This window comes from Euprymna scolopes, chromosome 6, assembly GCF_053919585.1.
Source record: "Euprymna scolopes isolate OS-2025 chromosome 6, ASM5391958v1, whole genome shotgun sequence".
Classification (NCBI taxonomy): Eukaryota; Metazoa; Mollusca; class Cephalopoda; order Sepiida; family Sepiolidae; genus Euprymna; species Euprymna scolopes.
In genome coordinates, this window is record NC_136487.1 from 97,003,293 (window position 1) to 97,026,366 (window position 23,074).

Below are 23,074 nucleotides of genomic sequence, written 5' to 3' on the forward strand. Positions count from 1 at the left end.
AATTGCACCGGTTATACCAGTATTCAGGAATTCTGAGGAAATAATTGGCCCGTTCAATTATCGCCCGATCAATCGCCTACTCCACTTTTCTAAAATTTCTTAATCTTTAATCAACCAAGCGGAATGGGAACGTAAGTTGATGGTAACATTTAAGACTAAGCTCCATTCCTTTTAACAACTACAATAAACCTTCTCAACAAGCAATTGCGATAAGAAATAACAATCTACCCGAGAGCACATATTTCAAAGTACTCGGACTAACATTCGAAGGCAACATAAATTGGGAGCCTTGTTGCCACATCTGAGCTTAATAATATGTCACTAGTTTAGTTTGACACTTTTAGACAGGGTTCAAAGAAGAGTCTCAAATCAAATAGGTCAACACTATCGGCCAAACTCCAGTCCCTGTCTCATCGCCGCAATGTCTCATCCCTGTGCCTATTGTACAAGTACTTTAATTGAATGTGTTTTGTGAACTCATATCTGAAAACATCTTAAAACACTTTTAAAAAACACGAAATGAAACTGTTAAATTGTTGAAATTTACAATTTCTTGTAACAAAACAAATAAATATATTAATCCACGTTTTATTTTGTATATATCCTCCTTCGGTTTTTATCGCCGACTCGAGTTTGAAAGCGACTGCATGCTTTGATCAGGTAATCTTTATTTATGTCCTTCATTGCTCAGCTCTTCTTCCATCAGAGAGAATGTGATGTTATGAGGATGCTTATTAACTTCCTTTTAACGACGCCCCACACGTAATAATCAAAAGGGTTAAGGTTTGGTGAGTTGGGAGATCATAAGTTTGATGTGACATGATAAAAATTCTCGGCTATCCAATTCTGAGTTTTGAGAGATTTATGGGATGGTGTCGAATCTTGTGGGAAGTCATTAGCTACGTTGTCCATCCAAGGCTTAACAATAGTTTAAAGAATCTCGACATAGGCATCTACATTGGCCATAAATCCCTGTGAGAAAAATATGAGGAGGCATTATGTACCCATCGCTACTAACAACATCGAAAACCATCACTGTTGCTGAAAACTTCGTGTGCATAACAGATGGAACTTCAGTGGGCTCCACTTATAGCCACCTATCATTTCTTCGATTAACATTTGGATCCTGGTCGAAGTTTTTTGTCCGAGAAAACCAAAGACACGCCTGTCCTTCTGGATTCTTTAATTTGTTCAAGAGTCATTTTGCACTAATTGAACGATTCTCTTTTGTTGGCATGAACCACCTCGCCTAAGAACGTGATTTGTATCTGAGATTTTGATGAAACATTCCTTATTGTTCCTTCAGACACTTGAAAATCTTTGGCAGGATATCACATTTAAATCCTAGAATTTTTGTCAATCATACCATGCATCCTTCTTACAAATTTTTTCTTGTCGAAACAATTTGTAACATTCGAAAAAAATACAAAACATGATGTAATCATTTTTTTCTTGTTTTTGTATATATATATATATATATATATATATATATATATATATATATATATATATATATATTATTATTATTATTATTATTATTATTATTATTATTATTATTTACTATAATAATTATTAAGTACCCCCAGACACTAGTGTTTCATCCTTCCGGGAATCATCAGTGCAGGGTGTCACGATAAACGCCAGTCGAGAGACTCGAACCCCGGCAACAGAACTTATGTCTGGCTTCATTAACAAGGACCCGAAACATTCGGCTACCTATCAACCGCGAGAAATACAGTTGAAATTAAACATTTATTCTTATTAAATTATTTTAACTTCAGTCAGAGTGATTTGATCATTATATGATGATCTGTGCATATTAGCTAAGTTAACCGACTTTATTACAACTGAAAGTGCTCAACGATAAAAAAAACAAGTTTCTTAAAGGGGCTGGCATTATTATTTACTATAATAATTAGTAAATATCTACAGACATTAGTGTTTCATCCTTTTGGGAATCATCAGTGCAGGGTGTCACGATTAACGCCAGTCGAGAGACTCGAACCTCGGCAACAGAAGTCATGTCCGGCTTCATTAACAAGGACCCCAACCATTCGGCTGCCGTCAACCGCGATATATATATATATATATATATATATATATATATATATATATATATATATATATATATATATATTCACCTATATCGGCGCCACCTCAACTGTAATTAAGATCAGAATATCTAACTACAATTCTTCCTTTAACAACCAAAACCCCAATAACAAACAAGGAACTTCTCTAACAATTGTAATTTAAAAAACTTAAACCTAATAAAACTCTTTTCTCTATTAAATGGACTATCCTAAAAAATAGTTGTCTTACACCTCAGGCTCTAAGTCGTGTCACCACTGCACATCTGAAGCTATAACAATAATTACTCCCCCCCCCCCAAAGCAATAATATAATTAAAAAAATAATAATAATATAATAAAAAAGCGAATTAATCTCCTTTTGCAGACATAAGACTAAATTTTAATATAATCAATTTGAAATTACTTAATTTAAAATAACTACCTTAAAATCTCATTTCCATCGATTACAGATTTTTCCCTATCATTTCCTCAGCATTTTATGTTACGTAATTGTTTTAGTATATTCCTTATCTTTCTCCCATTTTCCTATTGATCAGCTGGTCATCTCCCTTCCCACCCCCCTGCGGACTCTGCTAGAATGTTTATGCATGTGTACATATATTTATCTTCTATGTATATAAAGACCTGCGCATCCATGCTCTGACGTGTATATGCGCTCTAATGCTTGTATTCATGTGTGCATTTGAGTGTGCTTATGCATAGATATATACATTCGTATGGGAGTTCGAGCGTAATCCTTTATATTTCTTCTTTTCTTTCTATTGGTTGCACTATGGCAGAGTCTGCAAGCGCCAGTTGCCCGCTTCTTCCTCTAATTACTATTTATTCTTTCCACAATCCCTACAATCCACAAAAATCTTTCAATAAACCCCTCTAATCTTCCAGATAAATTATTTCTCGCAATAAGCTTACAGTCCTAAATTCTTTTTAAAAAAATAACCCTTTTTAAATTCATGCTTTATCCTTAACACTGCCCATAATCCCACCAAACCGTATCCATTCTCCTATTTGACTTCACCCCCTATAGCCCTAATTACTATTTTTACAAAGATTGGTTGTCATGGCAATCCTTTACTCCACAGAATTGAACTGCCTTGAAGTTGGGCTAATACTCTCCTTCACCTTTGAATGAACTCAATCCGCCGAGTGATAACTTTCTACACTTATTCTTACAATCGCTTTCTTTTTGAATAACATCACAGACCGGACTTTTTTATCTGTGCTTATCCACAAAGATATTTATTTTTTTGGACCAGTAATAATCTCCAACAGCATGTAACGGGACTATTATAAACATGGATATTTTATTTCTGCCCCTTTCTTGGATTCACCGGAATTTAGCCTCAACAACCATGGGAACACACTGTCATGTGAAACCAATTTTTCTTTTTACCCCACTCCATCTGTTTCATTATTCTACATTTCATTTTCACGCCAGTATGATCTTTTTTATGCTTAGTTTCTTTAAATACTTTACAGGCAATTTTTTTTATGCATTTTGCTTATTCCTCCCTCTGACGAGAAGGAAAGTATTTCTTCGAAACTCTGCGTGTTAAGTACTTTCACCTCTATTTGTGTTTCCTTTCCGAATAATAAATGCGTTTAAATCTTACTATAGGGTTTCTCAACATACTTTATTAGACCTATTTACTTTATTAAACCTATGTACTTTATTAAACCTATGTACTTATATATATATATATATATATATATATATATATATATATATATATATATATATATATATATATATATATATATATATATATATCAACATAAGCAATATCAACAGTCAAAGAGTTTCTATTTGGTGTTTTGGACTTTGTATTATCCCTAATGACAGATGGAGATTTCAAAATTCAGTGCTCAACCCACAAAGGATGAGACGAGATAATTTATATAAAGTGATCCAGAACTGAAAAACCTCAAGGATAACTAAGTGTGCTCTAGAGTAGTTAAAATATTTTACCTTGGTAAACCGTAAGTCTAATAGAAACAAAAAAAGCTTCCCTGACAATCGGAAGACTTTTGAACTGAAGTTCCCTGAAGCTCGTAAATCCGGCGCTGGAAAACATTTCTTCACAAACACTCCTTCTATTTGTACAAAGCAGAATGGAGGACTGAAACACGTGATTTTGGAGTTTAATCTTTCAGTCAAGGCTAATATATTACTATTATCATTTAGTTTATTTTTTTCTATTTATTTTTAAAAAGAGGCCAGATCGCAATTCAAATCTATCGTCTATCACACTAATTTGCACTTACTGCTCAAACGATAGTATTTATTTTCATACGCGTTTTTCCTTTGATCTCTAAGAAATCAAAGAACGAGAAGTTCGCAGCGAAGATTAATTGGTGGGGTTTCGTCACAGGCCAAATAGAACCAAGTATCAGCCAGACGCTATGATTTACACAAGTTTCTGAAATGAAGAGAAAACTAAAAACACGCTTACAAACATATAAATGGAAGAGGATAGCAGATTTATGTCGTTCAGAGGGTCGATGTTGCTGGCAACCATACAGTATAGTTAATAGTCGAGATATCTAAAATAAATAAGATATACAAAAAAAAAACTTTTATAAAATACATTAAATTTTAATTTTCTACAGACCTGTATAGTTCTTAAGGTCTGAACCCGTTTAAACCTTTATAATTTAATTAAAAGATTTTGTCGATAATTGTTTTCAAATACAATTTGAATTGAATATGGCCGACCCATCCTAGCTGTTATTGGTGGCAGTGTTTGTCTCTGTTCCTTAAAAATAGTTATAAAAATGAGTTATCTTACCATTTACTCTAGATCTCATTGGCAAGCCCATCCAGACATAAGATTAGTAGTAGTGTAAACTTTCTTAGCTTGAAATAACCAACGATATTCCACAAAACATCGACCGTCATCTTTCATTGACTCATGTTTGGCTAAGTCAAAGTAGCGATAACATATTCAGAAATAATAAATCTTACAATAAATTACGACAATTTAACATGATACAATTTAATAAAATGTATACTTTAATACGTTTGGTAAACATAATAACATCGAGCTAATTATTAAAATAGATTTTCTTTCATGTAATATGAAAATGAGGTTATTCGTTGGATGTAGATGTCTTTTGAATGCATATTATATATAGAAACTATGCTGGAATAAAAGTGTATAAAAGTTCGTTTTCAGTATATGAACATTAATTTGTGAAACAGCGTATTTTTTATATTAATTAAATCGTGAAAAAACAAACAGACCAGAATATGACTTATTTATAATCAAGTAAGCAATGGATGCCCAGACGGTCCACAGAGTTTTATGATTATTAAGATAAAAAGAAAAGAAAAGAATTCTTCGAAAATAACTGAAAAGAATAACCTGATGAAATTATTAATTCATTTATTGCGGACTATTATCCTAATCTTTTTAGTTGTTCTTTCACGACGTTTCGGTCAACTATTTCTCTGGCCTTCGTCAGGTGGTAACCGCGACGGGAAAGGAACACCGAATCTCCTAACTGCATCCTCAGCAATTACTGCCTTCCATAGTTGTCCTCTCACCACGTTTTCGCCAAGTAAGCCAACAACTACGGAAGGCAGTAATTGCTGAGGAGATTCGAGGTCCCTATCCCGTTGCAGTTACTGCCTGGCGAAGGCCAGAGGAATAGTTAGCCGAAACGTCGTGAAACAACAACTAATAAAAGATGAGAATAATAGTCCGCAATAAAATAAATTAATAAATAATACTCATCTCAATAATGAATTCCAATTTTAAAAAATACTGATGAAGGTAGTTAAAATCTTGTGGGCTTTTTTAAAAAATCCAATAATATTAATGAAACAACTCTTCATTTGCCGGAAAAGACACATTATAATGTTTGAATAAAAATCTATATAATTATAAAACTCCTTGGACCTTCCGACCGCTCTTGCTTGAATCTTGTCTATCAAAACATTGTTGTCATGAAAACCAGCTTGTATTTAATAAAATGCACACTTCTTTCCACATATCTAGTTACTTGTAACTAGCTGACCGAAACATATCCATGACTGTGTAGCAACATATTATGGCTTATGTAAAAACAAATAAAGAGTATACCCTGTTATACTTCGGTATTGAGCACTTTTGTATTAACTTCGTTAAACTTCATATTGAGTACAAATAAATTTCAGTCTCTGCTTAACATAATAAAACATAGTTTCAATCATAAAACTATGTTTTATTATGTTTTGGTTTCAATTCTAGCTGATAGCACTGAAATCATTTTTTTTTTTTTACTTTTGAAATCATGACTTTATAATGGGGTTCAATATAATATGAAATAATTGACTCTGTAATAATGAATACGAAATCTGCGAAAATTAAAATGTCATATTTAAGCGTATTTTACGCCCGGGCAACGACGGGCGCCACTGCTAATATTATAATGACACTCAGAAATAGATCTTAGACCGAATTAAAAGTCAGGAAGTTTTAAAGTCTCTGCGAAAAAAAAATTGCAGTGATATGAACAAAATGAAGTTCAAGGTTACTGAAGGCTAGATTTTCTCATTGTTTAATTGTAAATTGGGATTTCTTTTATGAGTAAACCATTTACAAGGATTCAAGTTACGTGAGTTCAAACAAATTGCCGCAGATTTTAAAAAAATCGCTTAGAATTTATGGTTTTACCGGCAGATATCCCTACAGTTCAGGTGTTTATTGCATAGGAAAACATAAATCTATGTACAGTAAAAAAAAAAAAAAATGAAAAATAAAGAAGTACTTGTGTTTTTTTAACGAATTAAAATCTATTAAAATCTACTATTCTTGAGCAACTTTTTCCCCATGAAGATAAAAACCTGAATTTTATCTTATAAAAAGCAGAATAAAATAAAACGTTTTCTACTATTTTTAATAGAATTTTGAATTAAAATTTTTCGAAACCACGCCATTCACCGCCATTTTTATCTCGATCGATAAAACATTTAAATATTTTTAAAATGTTTTAGAATCAATTAATGGTTTTTTGTCCTAATAAGATTTGGGATGATTTGCTATAAAAAATATGCAAAAATATTATAATATAAGTACCTGAATTTCAAATGATTCCAACTTTTTATACCATTCTATAGATTTGCGTAGCGAAATTTAAAAAAAATGATGATAGTCTAAAACAAACTACGGAGGCATGGATAGGACTAAATAAACTTCATTTAGCCATGTATTTTTAACGTTTGATTTGACGATTAAGTGAAGGGTTCAATTCTTTTTTCATAAGCGATAATGCTCCTTATCTTGAGTTGAGCATATTGGGAAGTGATAAACGATATACCGTTAGCGTATCAAGCGATGTTCTTTGTGTAAACAAATCGAGCTTATATATTCGGACGATGTCAAATCATCGTTAATTCATTACCCGCACAGCAGCTGCCGTTTAGCGAAATGGTGAGACCCCTTGACTGTCGTACGGGCGGTCGGATTTCGATCCTGGCTTGAAGTAGTTGTCTCTCTAGCCGCACTGATGAGCTGTGATACAGCGAAACAGTACTGTATGTGGTTGACTATATATATATATATATATATATATATATATATATATAGTTAACCACATACAGTGTATATATATATATATATATATATATATATATATATATATATATATATATATACTGAAGATTCCCGAAAGGATGAAACACTAGTGTCTGTGGGTATTTAATTATTATAGTAAAACAAATAGTTATGACAGCCCCTTTAAGAAATTCGTTTCTTATCGCTGAGCACTTTCAGTTGAATTAAAGTCGATCAATTTAGCTCTTATGCATAGATCATCGTATAACGATTAGATCACTGTCTGACTGATGTAAATGAACATTTAAAATTAAAATGTTTAAATTCAACGTTATTTCACGCGGTTAATGGGAGCCGAATTGATACGGTCTTCGCTAATCGAGCGAGATGTCTCGTGTTGCAGGTTTCGAATCGTTCGACTGGGGTTAATTGTGACACCCTGCACTGAAGATGCCCGAAAGGATGAAACATTAGTGTCTGTAGGTATTTAATTATTATACTAAAAAAAACAGTTATAGTACTATAAAAATAAAATAGTTATAGTTAACCACATACAGTAGTATATATATATATATATATATATATATATATATATATATATATATATATGTGTGTGTGTGTGTGTGTGTGTGTGTGTTGTCTACATAACATCCGAAGTTAAGCAACGATAAGGCTGGTCAGTACCAGATCGGTGACCATTTTGGTAATGTTAGGCGTCGTATGTGTTGAAGAGAACTTCTGCATCTAGTATCACGCTTGGTCCACCATAGGTGAATTAACAAGAAATTGCCGAATAGCAAAATGCTCAGTAATTTATCGATTTTTTCCTTTTTTTTTGTATCGATTCTTCAAAGCATTTTCTAATTAATGGTATATTAGCAACATTATGCTCACCAAAAGAAAATTATTAATTTATTTTCAAACATTTAAAAGTGGTGTTTTTCGTATAAATAATGAAAATATATATATATATTTTTTTTGCTAATCTGAAATAATAATTATTAACATATTCAACGAATTTCACATTTCAAAAAACATTCAAAATTCAGATTTTCAACTTTATAATCTGATACGTGCGCAGTTGTGTTTTTTTTTTATCTACATCCTCCCCACAATACAATATATTTTGTTCAGTTTCAGCTGATTATTTTAAGCATATTTGTACCCACAAATAAAGACGGGGTAGGTTACGCAAGCAAGTATATAAATATCGATTATAAATTTCATTCTTCAGTTAATAATTGGTGAAAATTTTGTATTGATTGGATAATTACTTGATTTTTGGTAGATTTTTAAAGAAAGACTCCATCAAAAACTACTTCCTACCTTCTTCCGTTTTTGGCCGTGCCTACATAAATCTGTTTCAGGGAAGTCATTGAACCAACCCCTCCTTGGGGTTGAAAAAACGACGTAGAGGTCAGCTTAAAACCTGGCTAAGAACAGTGAAAAAGGGATACCGAGCTAATCGCGGGCTTTTTTGCCACTGGAACCGTGATAGGCTAACACTGGTACTTGCTATTGCAGTCGACTATTGGTCAGAATTTGTTCAGGACGCGGTAATTAAAACCTAGCTAAGAACAGTGAAAAAGGGATACCGAGCTAATCGTGGGCTTCTTTGCCACTGGAACCGTGATAGGCTAACACTGGTACTTGCTATTGCAGTCGACTATTGGTCAGAATTTGTTCAGGACGCGGTAATTAAAACCTAGCTAAGAACAGTGAAAAAGGGATACCGAGCTAATCGTGGGCTTCTTTGCCACTGGAACCGTGATAGGCTAACACTGGTACTTGCTATTGCAGTCGACTATTGGTCAGAATTTGTTCAGGACGCGGTAATTCTTTGGAAAGAGTCGGCCTAACCGTTACAATGTGGATGCCGAAACAAGTATAAGTAATCCTTTCACAAAAATTCTTGATTGTCGATTAATCCAACTTTAAGCATTTTAAAATGAATTCCTCCAAAATCAAATTATCCTTGACTACAATCAATACAATTTTAAATAACATTTCAAAAAGTGACGCTTATTTTATTGATTTAAACACTATTTAACTGACAATTATTTTTATGATAAGAGATATATCGTTTTATTTATTTGCAGAATACTTTGCTCACAATATTTTTATTAAGAGTATTCACCCTGACAAAGGGAATATCATTTTTGACAGTGAATTATAGCGGTTGGTGTAGAAAGCGTCGTGGAATTTCCTCTTAGCTCCGTTAGTTTATAATTATCTTTCCGATTGATACCATAACAAAAAGCTTCAGAAATTCCAGAATTTGTACTTTTTGTACTTTTTTTTACTTTTATATGCAAATGAAAGTTTTAAATGCAAATGAAAAAAGTGTCTGTTTGCTGTTCAACTGCAGATATATTTAATACTAAATATCGGAATGAGCCACGTATTACACCAAGAAAAACTGCAAGCACAACTTTCATTCGTTTTTTTAAGATAGCAATCGTCCGCGACCAACGCCGTAATTAAGAAAAAGTGTATTTTAACCTGAGATATCTACAGAGTTATCCAGACATATGAAATGTAATTAATTACTATAAGTAAAAGCAGTAACAAGGGTATTGATTGGTTGGTTGTTTTTGTTTTACGGCATATCAACCTTTTTCGGGTTATTTAATGCCGAATCCAAAGATTTTGAAGAAAATTTTTTTTAATAGAATATATTTGTTGTTTTCACATCGGTTTCTATTCAACCCATAGTTGGGACCCTAACAGGTACTACCACTCCGGGTCAGAGTGGACCTGGGAGCAATGGTAATTAAAGGGTGGCTCCACACTCCCCAAAGCCCACAAGCTGGGGCCTCACCACTGGATATAGTTGAAGGTCATATCCAGGACCCCCATTGAGGGACTTTACCCTCTGCAGGGGGGGGGGGCAGTCGGTGTATTCTAATGCCCCACCGACAGGGCCAACAAGGGTATTGAAGAGTTCCATTAGTTGTATTTTTCTCTTGCGGTTTCATCTTCTCATCTGGATCATGAGTAATCGTTTCAATGAAGTTTTAATCCAAATATCAATTAGAACACATTATAAATATTATATTGTTATAAATTCAATTACTTATCAGATTCACACTTTGGCATCTTCCTTAACATTCGCTATGCATACACAATTAGATAAAATAATAGAAATTCCTTGAAGACACCCAAGAATAAAAGAGGATATCAATTCGAAAATCATAAATCGAAAGAAAAAGATAATGAACCTCATCAAAACGGAATGCACTCAAATTAAAAAGCAGTGAACAAACGTCTGAGGTTATAAACACTAATACTGAAATATCTCAAATGAAATAGTGCAATAGTGCTGTAAGAACTTAAAAAAATAAACAACCTGTGAAACTAATTACCAAACAAATAACATCGAGAAAGACGGGCGTGTAAAGTACCTCAATATAAAGCGAAACTAGAAAATGAAATATAAAGTTTCCGTTGTTTATTTCAAAATATCCAAACATCATATCAAGAATGACGAAGAAAATGTGAAATCAGAGATGTCCAAACATCTCCGTACAATAATAGAACATTTGAAACAACGAGTGCAAGTCGAAGAACAAAGGATCATAGGATGCGATATATAAAATATAACTTTTATGATTGGAATATCATCTTTAAAACAGACGCAACAAAAGTCAGTGAAATAAATAAAAAAGATAATTAAAATAAAAGAACTGCCGGATGGAAATAAAGTTGAAGAGTTCTGGAAAAATGTCGATTTATATAACAAAGAATCAAATGGTAAAATTGATTGAATCAAATGAAAAACAAGAATGTATCCAGTCTAAAGATACGTCCATTCAATATACTCTTAAGATGCGTGGATTCAATCTTCGTGTTTAGCGATGAAAATTTTATTTAAAACTAGCAGAACCCATGTACCGGCAGTTCCCGGTGGAAGTATGCCCCCACCTGTAAAAAAATTAAACTACAGCTGCTAGTGGGAGCTACTGCCGGTCCAGTAAAATAGCGGTAACTGGAGCTGTTGGCCAAAATGAATGTACCGTGTGAAAGTAACAACATTATAAATCCATTCTTAACATGTGGATTAGATTATGTGATGTGATTCTTCTATGCTTTCACCTAACATGTCAAATAAAAGTTGTGTGGCCTATTATATTACAGGTGTTACTGTCCGCCAGTAATCTATAATGAAAATAAAAGAATGAACTAAAAATTAATTATAACTCAGTGTATTTGTTCCGGAGGGAATATTATGTCACTAGGAAAAAAAAAACAACCAAAAACACTACGATGAACCTGAACAATTATCCCTGTAGCCTTTAAATTTTTCATTTTCACTTTGTCGTGATTTTTTCGGTGATTATCATCGAGTACAGGTTTACTTTTCAGATTAAAAAAAAAATTAAGGTAGTATTTTTAATGACTGTAATAGTCGGGGATCAATTTGCAATGATAACATATTAATAACTCTAATTCACACACATTTTCCCACGTCAGTTGTTAATGTTGCCCTTAACAATTAAATGGTTTGCTTTTTTGTTGGTAAGGTGTATACATTTTTTTTTTCGACGGTAATTTTTTAATGTGTAAACTAAATGTGTAATCTATGATAAGTTCCGTAGATATTTGCGAAAAATTTATAAGGAAAAATTTAAATGCTAGTGCAGCATTTACATGGGAGTGGCCAAAAAGTGGGTTCTTACTATAGTAGAACGTTATAATTCCAAATTTAAGCTTGTAAGCGCTGAATATTCGCGGAAAATTTCCGAATAAGTAAAAACTTTAAAAAATAAATGGCAGAGCCAGAATTGTTCAGGTCCACCAATTCACTTTTTTTTCTTTTAATTTTTGGTAATTTGAAAGTTATGCGTGTAATCGATGATAATCGCCGGAAAATAAAGCATGAAAAACTGAAAAGGTGAAATCTAAAGGCTATGATAAGCATTGCTCAGATCCGCCAAACCATGTTAGGGTGTACCTGAACAATTGGACCCTCCCTCCCATTACGAAAGGTGACCTTTTTTCAACTATTTGTGCGGATTATTATCGATTAGACCCTCGGTTACCATCAAAGGCTGCACATTTAAAGATTTGGAAAGGGTGTTTCTGTTTCACATGCAACATTATAATAAATATGAAATAAAAATGCTATATATTTACAGATTTGGAAGGCAAAATTTTTTGTGTCAATTTTTTGTGTCAATTTTTTGTGTAGTGTCCTTTTATAATATGGTAGCTTAATATCCAGGCGATAACAATCTGCAGAATTAGTTGAAAAAAGCTGAAAAAGTAAAAATATGTAAGCGGGTGCTAATTGTTAGGGTGCACCCATGTTTGTATTACGGAATGTGTTGTATCAAAAAAAAAGAAAGAAAACGAACGTATGGAGTGTCTGTAGTGCGAGGTGTTTTCACACCTCGCACTACAGATATGGGATAAAAATACAAGCAAAAGGTTTAAATTGAGGGAAAACTGTTTTGTTGTGGTTTTCGACGACGACGACGACGACGACGACGACGACGACGACGACGAAGGAGAGTGTTGTATTGGACAGAGTGTTTTAAAGGTTCTAAAAGAAAGCATAATGTTAAAATTTGCCAAAGACGGTATGTAAACTGGAGTAAAAAAAAATAAAGGGAACGGAATACCAGTATTATATCATATTGTATTATATAATGGATATATGTATTACGAGGTGTATATATAATGTATATATGCATTACGTGTTCAATGGTAAAAAAAACTTCGATCACAATGACTGTGTAATTTGTTTGTTGTTTTCTTGGCGACGACAACGCCAAAAAAAGTTCTTATAGTGGATAGCGTGTTTTAAACTTTCTAAAACGAAAGCAATAGACTGGTTATTGAACATTCGATTGTATTTTTTGATTTTTCATGACTGAAATGACCTATGCGTTAACTGAACTTGACGCTGAGCGAAATAATATCTCTTAGTGACGCCATATTTTAGTAACCGTCCGTTTATAAAGTGAAGAACTGGATTTTAGAATATGAGAATTATCAGAGCTCAGCCATTAAGAATGGACGGACTTTGGCGAGGGAGGCTGTATTATTTCTGGATCAGGAATTGGAAAGATTGTTAGATCTATGTATGAATGAAGCAGTTACGGTCTGTGTAATCACAGAATCTGTAGAACGTGTAGAATTCCTCCCGGTAACCACTGATAGCAATGGTAGGACTAAATATTTCGAGAGAAAAATAGGGACTCCTTCCTCTAACGATGTTGCGATTGTGATGATGTTGCTCGGAGAATGCAATGTAGTATTTTATTATCATAACTGCGTGTGTCTGAAATGGTGGTCGAAAGCTAAATAAGAGAGTGTCTATTAGGCTAGATGTATTGAATTTGTATGTGGCATTTGTTGTTGCAAACCTACGATACTTTTATCCAGATTGGAATTCCTGTGGCTGCTTTATTAATACGAGTAAAACCTAAGAGACTAATAAAAAATATTATTAAAAACTTAAACGTGATAGACCGACTGGCGGAATTATTAGACGCATTTCAGGAATAGGGTTCCTTTCTAAAACCTCCCATCTGTGGAACACATTAGCAACCAACCGCTTTCCTGTAGATTACACTTTTCTCAGAATATTAAAAAATGGTACTTACCTGAAGTTGCGTCTGGACTTATTAAGTACTCATGCAAAAAATTATACATATATATATATATATATATATATATATATATATATATATATATATATATATATATATATATATATATATATTAACACCGCTGTTTCTCTCTAAACGTATGTAAAAAAAAATAAAACTACCAAAAACTATGTATTACATTCGGTGTGTGTATCTGACACAAACGTGTATGTAAAATATACACGCAGTGCCATGTTGTCTCGTGGTGTATGTACGCAGTCATAAATCGTGTCTCTTGAATGTATGTATAAACTCTACTGTTGCCATTTTGTCAAATACGTATCTCTCCAATGTATTATCAAATACATTGCCATTGTATGTGTGAAGGTGTTTAACACATTCAAATAGATAGTTCAAAGTAAACGGGGCAAATATCAAAACATGGCCATTCTTTAACGGACTACTAACCTCTTTAAAGTTTCATACTTTTGGTTACATTCACTTTAGCTTTCTTTTATTGTCTTCAAGTCTTGGAACAATCTGCTTTGCTAGATTTTAAATCTCAGCTGTAGCGTCCTATAAGCGTCCAGGACGGAAAATAGGTTCTCTCTACCGTGTTAGAAAGCTACTAACACCAGAAAGTATCCTGTAAGGCCACCATTCGCCCATGTATGGAGTACTGTTGTCATATTTGGGCTGGTGCATTTGCTACTAGTCTCTCACTCCTAGACAAGGTTCAAAAGAGAGTCGCCAACCTGATAGGTCCTGAAATGTCATCTAAGCTTCAGCCTCTGTCACATCGACTAAATGTAGTATCCCTCTGCCTGTTCTACAAGTATTTTAACGATGCATTCTCCGACGGACTACAAGCACTTGTACCCCCTCGACGTAAATAACCCCGACAAACTCGACAAGCAGCTAAATCCCACCCCTTCACAGTAGAGATTCCTTGATGTAAGAGATTCTTCTACTCCAGTAGTTTCTTCCCCAGGACCGCTAGACTTTGGAATTCCATTCCAGGTTCCTGCTTCCCCAACGGTACTGGCATGCAGAAGTTCAAGTGTAACGTGAACCGACATCTTGCTGCCCAACTCCCCACATAGTACTCTTGTAGCTTATGTCCCTGATAGGTAGATAGCCCCCTACATCAAAGTGGCAATGTGCCTTGTTTGGGGTGAAAATGTAATTTAAAAAAAAAAAGTGACGACCTTTCTCGGGCGAATCTCCCCGGTAACTGGAAACTTTCCTCGCATGCGATTGAAAACTATTTGACATTTCATTTACAATTTTTTGCATATTTGTGCTTATCGAAATATTTACCATTATCTGTCAAATATTCACTTGCCTTTATTTTGTTCAAATATTAAAACCGTATTCAAACTAGCTAACGTAACTGACATTTTTCAATTTGTAAGATGTCAAACATGGTCGTCATCAAATCCGTTGTAAAGTTTTTCTATAAAATCTTCTCTATCAGAATTTAAGTTGTGTTCAATATTTTCAACCTATTATAATATTCAAACATCCACTTTATCCTCGAGAGGCTTTTGGACTTGATAAGTGGGAAAATGTTTTAAAAGAAAATGTTCGCGCCAACTTTTTTGTCTATATATAGGATATTACCAGATTTTGTCATAAAAATCATTAAAGGTTAAAACCTATAAATATACGTTTCCATGTTGAAGTAAGCAACCAGTAATTAACTACGGGAGGTCAAGGGTGGAAATCTGTAGCTGGCGGTGAGGCTTTCAAAGCTAAATCTTTGGCGTGTACGGGTGCCGGGTGGATGAGATATGGGACAGATGTTGTTTTTCTTCTTCCTTTAGTGGGGGGAGTAATCTTCAACTTGCCTTAGCATACAAAAACGCGTGTATAGGACAACTAATTCCCTCAAGATCTAACCCATACATTGGTAGATACGAATAGAACTTTAAAAAATAAATAATAATTTTTAAAAAGACAAGAAAATAGCTTTTTCATTTCATGTGTTATTTAATCATTTTCTTCAGATTACAGACTTTACAATTCTTCTGGCTTTTAACATCGCAGAGAAGTAATAAAAATACACTTCTCCCAAAACATTCGAACCAGTGACGCCAAATTAGAGTATTGTGGATCTGATTCAAAATGTGAGCATAAAACTATAAACAAAGAACTGGTGAAAATGAATGTTACTTTCGTTACAATAACACCGAGACCGTGCTTGAATCTTGTAAGGCAAAGGTGCCTCAAATGAAATTTCACATGCAGATGTCACCCAAACTATAATTATTTCACTTCGGATCTTTCAGGAATGCAAGTATCACTTAAACAAAATTATCCAACATGATTGAAAACTGTGACAAAATTCTTAAATGCTTAACAATAAATGATTGTTAGAATATATATATATATATATATATATATATATAGTCATCGAATCGACATACTGTCCTGTTTCGTTGTATGACAACTCATCAGTGCCGCTAGACTAGCACCTCTCCCAAGCCGAGGATTGAACCTAGAACCATTGTGTTGATAGTCAGCAGTTTTACCGATCGATTCTCGGGAGGAGTGCCAGCAAATAACCTCGTCAAATGTCTATTTTTTTTAAAACAAACATCCGTCCACCAGGCTTATAGCGCTCAACCCGCTTATTTATAAACAAACATGTTTATAAACACACACACACACACACACACACACACACACACATATATATATATATATATATATATATATAGAGAGAGAGAGAGAGAGAGGGAGAGAGACAGAGACAGAGAGAGAGAGAGACGTTATTTGTTTTTGTTTTTGCGATACGTTTCGAATGAATTCAATTATTTACGAAAGTGTGTTTTTTCTACCTAAATGAGAGTTGGGAATAATTTCCCCTTTAACCAATTTGGTACCCCCATATAGGGAGCGGCATATATATATATATATATATTATTTTTAAAATATAATTATTCACTGACACGTGTTTCGTCGTCTACGACTCATCAGTGTCTCTCTCTCTCTCTCTCTCTCTCTCTCACACACACACACACACACACACACACAGGGTGATCAAAAAAACAAAAAACAAAAGCTAAACGAGGCCATCTAGAACATATGCTGTAGAACGGAGAAAAAAAGGCCAAAGACCCTAGTGTTTTGATGTGATGTTTTGAATATAATAAACTAGTTATGACCAAAATTTCATTTCATTCGGACAAAACACTAAGAAACGAGGCCTAATTAGAGTTGGGGCCCGTTTTGGGGGGGGTCACCATGTATATATACTGTCTGGTTAAACTACAAAAAGTGACAGAATGCTTTATAATTGTGTTATAAAATCTATGTATCAATACAAGATTTCGTCGATAATCTGTACAATGAAGCGCTTTCATAACAGCACGTATCTTGGACGGGTTAATCTTCCTACACTGAAGGAAGTGTCAAGAAAATATCAACTTTACAAGCGGCCTCCAGTCGTTGATTTTAACGACCGTAGTTTTTTCAAGTAGGTGTGGCCGTCCTTCCACATACAGTGCATAGTGTTCTGAAATAGTCAGCGATCTGATACCAGAATCAGAAATCAAATAAGAACTCTTATGTCGTATGTAAATGAAACGCTCGTTTAATCTTAAACTATGATGAACGAGTGACTCAATCAAATTCCACCCAAATTAATCGTACATTTTGTAGGTTTATTCATTATTATTTTGTACATCTCTTATACAGGTGTAAAAAAATTTAATTGACGAGAAAATGATGTTTTTAATTCGTGAACATAATAAAGAGCTCCAAATCACGTTACTTCTACTTTCGCAAATACTGCGTTGGAAACTCTACAAACTTACTAATAATAGTTTGCTCGCATTTTTATGAATAAATATAAGCTGAGGAGAGTCGCAATGATGCTGGAACAAACTGTATAACCTATGTGAAATAAAGTAATAGCTGATAAACGGCGATGCATTTTACAGACAAAATACTGTTAGTTCCATAGACAAAAAATATTTGTTTCGCAGATTTAAAATATAGAAGCGACCATGTGAACTACCGTTAATATATCTTTAGAATTATGGCAAAATATTCCACCCACTGTGGATTAACGTAAGAGGGGCAAACTATACTTCATGATTGTTGGGAAAATTCAAAGACGGAAACATGAAAAATTATAGAAGAATAAAAGACAAAAGGCTTTTCAAAGGCAATTGCCGCTTCGTACACATGATAAGGATGTAGATCAACATCGAACACACCAGTGGTAACAAAGCAAAGACGAACAGAAGATATTTCTCGATGATGTCAAAGACAAAAGTATAATTAACTGAAACAACCAGGTATTAAAGGTGAATCAGGTTCAAAAACGCTAATTCAATTATGAAACTTTTTAAATTCTGGATTATCTTGTCTTTATATAGACGTTCAAACAAAATGTTTCAAACATTGATATTCGCGATTCACATTTTTTTGTCAAATGCCTCTTCAGCGTTGGCTTTCAGATTTTTTGGTTGTCATGTTTTGAAAAAAGATTTTATTAGCAAAGCTTCCTATTTGAAAATTTCTTCAGATTTACATTGAATTTGATCTGTTTGGAGAACTCGTTATAAGGTTTCAGTTTGGAAGGGAAATTTTGGGGAAGTCAGTTTAAGGTAACTGTTTTAGGTAATACTCAAATGCGAGGGTCACGTGATATGATAAATACAAAGAAAACAATGCATTTAAAAGCATAACTTCACAAAAGAGATATTTTATATTATGTTTTAAATGAAAGGTTTAGTCCATGCAGAACAAGAGGGACTCATTAGCTGAAAACCAGAGTCGATAATTTAAAGGCCGTGTATTATCAACGGGTCTGAAAAATTGTAATCAAAATTTTCTCATTCAATTATATAAATTACATTAAAAGTTATTTTTGAAAAGGTCAATGTTCATCTGTTTTCATTGTAGAAATTGCAGTGAAAAACGTTAGGAGTATTAAAATGAATAAGTTTATATTTTTGTTTTCGCAGATGACAGTATGAAAAATTTAATGCGTTTTATGTGTGTGTGCACACGCGCGTTAACATCAAAGTGCGTATGCTTATGACTTAATCAAGTTTCGTTGAATCATATTTTCTTCTTTAATATTGAACCTTCTTAATTTTAGATATTTTATACAATCAAGTCATGGAATGGATTTTGATGCAAATTGAAATTTGGTGAATATTTATTAATTTATACCTAGCATGTATTGTTAAAATTGCATAAACTTAAAAAATATTTAGATTTTCACGAAATTTTTTCACTCACTTTTTGCATCCATTTGCTCCAAAATAAATTAAAACTAAATATAGCCTATAATACTCACAGTTACGCTTAGTATATGTGTTTCAAAAGTCATAATGATCGGCTTATTAGTTTAAGAAGTTACTTTGTACATATAAAAATGTGTGCATATTCTTATCATAAACTAAAAATCCGATCATTATGAATTTTGAAAACAACTGTTACGCATAAGAGGACGGAATGTGGGCTATATTAAATTAAATTTAGTTTTCAGTAAACGGATTAGAAACTGTTCGCAAAAATTAAGATGCTTATGATTTTTGTGAAATTTTTACATCAATTAGTAAATATTCCACAAATAACTCGCCCTGACGGCATTCCTATTATAGTGCTCAAAAAGCTTCAACCAGAACCAGCGGCTATACTTACAAAGTTATATAAGCGTTGTCTTAAGGAGAATTCCTTCCCAGCACCCTGGAAAACCTCAGTATGTCCGTATTTAAAATTCAGGTAATCGCTCATCTCCCTCTCAATACAGACCAATCAGTCTCCTGTGCGTCATGAGTAAGTTGCTAGAATCTGCGTTGAATAGAGAAGTAGTCAACCACCTCAGCAAAAATAACCTTCTCAGTTACATGCAATTTGGTTTCCGTTCTGCTAGATCTACAGCTGATGTGTTAACAGTTATATCTCATAGGATTAGCGAATCTCTCGATGAAGGCTTCCTTTCTAAGGTAATTGCCCTTGACATATCAAAGACTTTTCAAAGACTACTCCACAAAATCTCCAGCTACGGTATAGCTGGAAACGTTTTTTTCAATTATTAAATCATTTCTCTCTGATAAGTTCATAAGAGTAGTGGTTGATGGGCAAAATCTGAAGCGCACGGTATTAATGTTGGCGTCTTTCAGGGATCTAACTCTCTTTCTGATCTACATTAATGATCCCCCACATCACATTCTAGGAGATCGTTTGTAGACATTTATACTGACGACACTACAATCTATGGCAGCACTTCAAAAGCCGTAAACGACCAAGTTCTCTCTGATTCTCTCTCCTCTGATGTTGAGCACGTGGTTCAATGGGGAAAGAGGTTGCTGGTTAATTTTAATGCATCTAAGACCAAACTTCTATCTTTCCATCATCAACGCTCTGATCTCTGTCTGGCATTAATTGAAATGAATGGCTCTCATGTTGAGCTCCATGTTTTGACAAACTTCTGGGTTTGACCTTTACTCTTGGTCTGAGATGAAACACGTACATCAAATCCATTGCCAGGGCTGCTGGGAAAATGGTGGGATCGTTCTGCCGTTCCAGTAGATATCTCACTGCTGATACAATTCTCTACGTGTATAAGAGCCAAGTGCGTCCAAGGATGAAGTACTGTTGCCACATTTAGGCAGGAGCTGCTAGAAGCAGCTTATCCTGCCTTGATAGAATTCAAAATAGACTTCGTAGCTTAGTGGCGTGCCCTTTTCTCTTTCCTGCAATCTCTTTCCTACTGAAGAGACGTTGCGAGCCTGTCTCTGCTTTATCGTTATTTTCATGGCAAGTGCTCGTCTGAGCTCCAATCTATGGTTCCCCCATGGCCTGACTTTCACGAAAAACACGCGTATATATGAAACCACTATCAATAATTTCCTCCACTCTTTATCTGTGCCTAAACCTAAACGTAGATTCTATGAACAAAACTTGTTTCTACACGCCTGTGGCACTCTGTTCCGTTTTCCTGCTTTCCAGCTGACTACAATATGGTTGTCTTCAAGTCCAACGTGAACAAATTTTTGATAAGCCACCCCCTTAAGTAATCCAATTCACACAATTCCCACTACAAACGATTACTATGACATGTTCTTATTGACTACTGTACACTCATTATGTAACGAGAACGATTCGTCCGGTGTCCCGTCACAATTAACCCTTGTCCTAGAGTGGCCTTCGGGCCTTGATAAGTGGTGACTCCTTCGTAAAAAAAATTAGCTTTTATGAAGTAATTAAAAGGTTTTAGAATGCATAAAATGGGCACGACGTTTCATTTGAAAATGTAAATATTTCAGATTTTCATTGAATTTGATTTAGAATCATTATAAATCAAACAAGATTTACTGAATTTTAAATTATTCCTAAAATCCTTTAAATTTAAGATTTAAGTTTTAGACATTTACACGAATCAAAACAATTTAATGGATTTGGATCCAAATTAGAATAAGGATTCTGAACATAAGGTTTAGTATCATTATATTCTGATTTTATTTTTTGTAGAGGGGACATAAAAGTGTAGAAAACTGTTTTCATCAGAACATTTATCAGAACACTTTTTAAACGACTATCAACGCGATGGTTCCAGGTTCAGTCCTTGGCTAGGGAAAGATGCTAGTCTAGCGGCACTGATGAGTTGTGATACAACGAAACAGTACTGTATGTGGATGATTGCATATATTTTAAGGGTAGGGCACTGTCGTAAATAATCTCATTCGCTACTTAAGTGGCTGTAAATGCGAGGTTCGCTCTTTGTAAATAAAAAGACAAGCGGTTTGAGCACTATAAAAGTGGTGGACGAATGGCGCCCGCAAATGACCTCAACAAATAACTATTTCGAACAAACATTCTAAAAGAGCAAAGTTTCTGTCAATGTATGAATACTTTAAAAGTGATGTGCCCAAAATAGCGCAGATAAACTCGATAGATGTATTTCCTTTCAACTATATTTATACAGAGGTAAAAGATCAATAATTGTGAAATTATAGATCAACTTCAAAAGAAGAAACAAAACAAAATCAGAGTAAGTGTACGATCGTTTCGGAAATGATATTGATTTATTTATTTATTCAATATTGACAAATAAAATATTTTTGAATACTGTCTCCTCATCAGCACAAATGGGGGAGAACGAAAAACCGTCAAAATGAAACTAGGGCATTGGAGTGAGTATGGCGGGTAAACCTAGTAATTATTTAGAAAGAAAAAGAAAGACTGTGTAGAAATAATGAACAAATTTTTTTATATTTTTAAAAATTTTATATGGAGTTTAATTCTTATTTTGTTTATATAAATATTAGATATATTTCTAATTATATTTAATGTAAATGAGTATATATAGGAATTCTTTTAAAGACAAGTAATGATATAATGCCTAGGTGAAAAAATTAAACTATTGTATAAATGATGTTTAAAGAGGCAAATAGTAACAATGAGAAAAAGAAAGAATTACATTTTGACCTTAAAATAGGATAGGAGTTACATGAGGGAAAGTTAGTTTATATCAAACTAGCAGGACCCGTTAACCAGCGATGCCCGGCAAACGGCTGCCCTCCTCCCTTGCAAAAAAGTAAACTACGGTGGTTGTTGTTGTTGTTGTTGTTGTTGTTGTTGTTGTTGTTGTTGGTGGTGGTGGTGGTGGTGGTGGTGGTGGTGGTGGTGGTGGTGGCCAATGCCGTCCCTGAACAATTGTGGACACTAGCGGCCGTGGCTGAAATGAAATAATCTAGCTTTCATTGGCGATTAGTGTTGGTTTAGGACGATAACCTGCAGGTTCAGTTTGAATCTAAATAAGAAGCAATTAAGGGAATGCGTAAATCGGTATGAATTGATAAAATTACGAAACCTGCTCCAT